The sequence below is a fragment of the Enhydra lutris genome, unplaced genomic scaffold, assembly GCF_002288905.1.
Source record: "Enhydra lutris kenyoni isolate GAN:26980312 unplaced genomic scaffold, ASM228890v2 scaffoldscaffold66, whole genome shotgun sequence".
NCBI classification, from domain to species: Eukaryota; Metazoa; Chordata; class Mammalia; order Carnivora; family Mustelidae; genus Enhydra; species Enhydra lutris.
The window spans coordinates 15228013-15230852 of record NW_019154150.1 but is presented as its reverse complement, the minus strand read 5'-3'; the positions used below and the strand labels follow the sequence as shown (position 1 = coordinate 15230852).

Here is a 2840-nt window from a genome sequence, read left to right as displayed (position 1 = left end):
TTCACCATATTAACAGATTAAAGAAAAGACATACGATTATCTCAATTGTCCCACAGTTTAGCCTCAAGCAGGGATCTCTACCAAATTGACTTTTACGTTGTATGTTCTTAGGGTTAGAAAAAAAAAAAAAAACAAAAGGAGAGAAAAGGAATCCAATGAGAAGATACATATGTAATTTTGTCTTATTTGCTTACACCATTATAAAAGGATATCCTGTATCTTAAATGGTAAATTGTGCAGAAAAGAATAGGTCCAAGACTGCTATCTTTGGAAAAACCTGCTTAAAAGGTTGCTCTCTGGATGGAATCTGGGAATCTGTATGATAGTCATTTTCCTACACTTATAGAAAACTTGAGGTAAGTGATTTGAGTGCTTCGCTCTGCCTAAACTATTTGAGCAAACAATATGGTTTATGGTGAACACCTGCTTTCCTTCTGGGAATCTGGAAATTTTGTATGTACTAGGTAGAGGATGTGTACATATGTGACCATCCTCCAGTGAAAACTTTGGGCACTGAGTCTCTAATGAACTTCCCTGGTAGACATTTCTCATGTGTTGTTATGATTCATCCCTGGAGGAATTAAGCTCATCCTGTGTGACTCCATTGGGAAAGGGAAGCTTGAACCTGTTTTCCTCTGGGCTTTACCCCATATGCCTTTTCTCTTTGGTAGTTTGCTTTGTGTTCTTTTGGTATAATAAATCATAGCTGTGAGTACAGTTACATTCTGAATCCTATGAGTCCTCCTAGCCAATCATCAAACCTGGGGTTATCTTAGGACCTATAACACAACAACAAATATTACCAGAATTTGATAAAAATCTGTATTGAAAATTTGACAACATTTTTCTTAAATCCTAGATTTTTTTGTGGAAAACAAGGAGTAGACCATTTCATTTTGCAGAAAATGTGTTTTGACAGAGTAAGTCTCATGCTATTAGTCAAGAGCAGATGGGCTTTCTCCATGAGGGTCGGGAGACAAGGCCACAGCGGCTCCAAGCACACATCCTTATACCTGGGGAAGTCTGAGGGGAAAGCACATTTCCTGCTAGCACCAGTGAGAAAAATCCCAGCAAGAGATTTGATTGACATGAGGGGGTTCATATGCCTATTCGTCTTGACAGCCACAATAGTGGGCAGATACCAAAGCTGATCAGCTTGGGGTGGGGCTAGTAACCAGGAGAAGCATGGGAGTATGGCAGCACAGAGATGGCCCTTTGGGCAGTGACTGCCAACTACTAAGTCTAAGAAGTCGAGTTGGATCGGGAGCGGAGAGCGGACCCCCCCCAGAGCTCTAAGTAACCCTACTGCCACCACCGGCCTAGTTACCATCACACCCTGGGGGAGAGCTGCAGCCGGCCACAGCCACCATCCCCACCGCCATGAGCAGCAGGGTGGAGAAAGAGCCGCGGCCGCCGCCCCCCACCCCAGCGCTGCCTGCACCAAGCCCCGCAACACGGGTGGCCTCCCATCCGCGGCACCTGCTGTCGGGGACAGGAAGGTCGTTGCAGCGAAAGTTTGGGGAACAGTAAAATGATTCAGTCTAAGAAACGGATATGGTTTCGTCAACAGGAATGTCACCCAGGAAGACGTATTTGTACACCAGATTGCCATAAAGAAGAATAACTCTGGGAAGCACCTATGCGAGGAAGATGAAGAGAGTGTGGAGTTTGATGTTGTTGAAGGAGAAAAGGGTGTGGAGGCAGCAGCTGTGACAAGCCCTGGTGGAGTTCCTGCGCAAGGCAGTAAACACGCAGCAGACCTGAACCATTACAGACGGTATCCATGTCCCAGGGGTCCTCCACGCAATTCCCGGCAATTCCCAGAATAGTGAGAATTCGGAAAAGAGGGAGGATCAGAAAGTGCTCCCAAAGGCCAGGCCCAACAGCGCTGGCTCTACAGGCGACAGCACCTTCTACGTGGGGAGACCCTATGGGCTTCGACTGCTGCATTCCAGCAGTCCTGTGCAGGGAGAAGTGGTGGAAGGTGCTGACAACCAGCGTGGAGGAGAACAAGGTAGACCAGCCAGACAATATGTATCGGGGTTATAGACCACAATTCCGCAGGGGGCCTCCTCACTAAAGACAGCCTAGAAAGGATGGCAATGAGGAAGATAAGGAAAACCAAGGAGATGAGACCCAAGGTCCCCAGCCACCTCCACGCTCCCATCACCACAACTTCAATTACGGAGGCAGACGTCCACATAACCCTAAACCACAAGATGGCAAAGAGACAGGAACAGCCAATCCGCCAGCTGAGAATTCGTCCGCTCCCAAGGCTGAGTAAACGCCAGCTTACCATTTCTACCGTCATTTTTCAGTTTAGTCACCCAGCACGAAGAAATGAAGATGAAATTCCAACAATAAGAAATGAACAGAAGATTGGAGCTGAAGACCTTAAATGCTTGCTTTTTGCCTATTGACCAGATAAGAAGAACTATATGTGGCATGGGGTTTTTATTATTTTAGCCTAAATATGTTTCTTTTTGGTAATGACAGAGGTGTTTTGTTTTGTTTTTTGTTTTGTTTTTTTTAAAAGCCTGATTTTTCTCAATACAGCTTTGAAGGTTTTTATATTTTTTCATATCTGGTCAAGTTGAGATTTTTAAGAACCTCATTTTTAATTTGCAATCGAAGTTTACAACTTGATTTAAAAAAAAAAAAAAAAGTCAACAAACAGCAAGCACCCATTAATAAAGGTCTTAAATAATTAAAAAAAAAAGAAAAGAAAAAAGGAGTTACCTTAAATGTGGATAATGCACCCATCTTTTGGCATTTTAGGCAAGTGGCTTTCCCCCCCCCCCCCCGCCACTAACTTGCTTTAAAGCATGACTGTGGGGTGC

At 44.5% G+C, this 2840-nt stretch overlaps 1 pseudogene; it reads left to right on the top strand.

Moving 5' to 3' along the window:
- Positions 1 to 1185: 1185 nt before the first annotated feature.
- On the top strand, positions 1186 to 2431 carry LOC111159021 (annotated as a pseudogene).
- Positions 2432 to 2840: the final 409 nt, after the last annotated feature.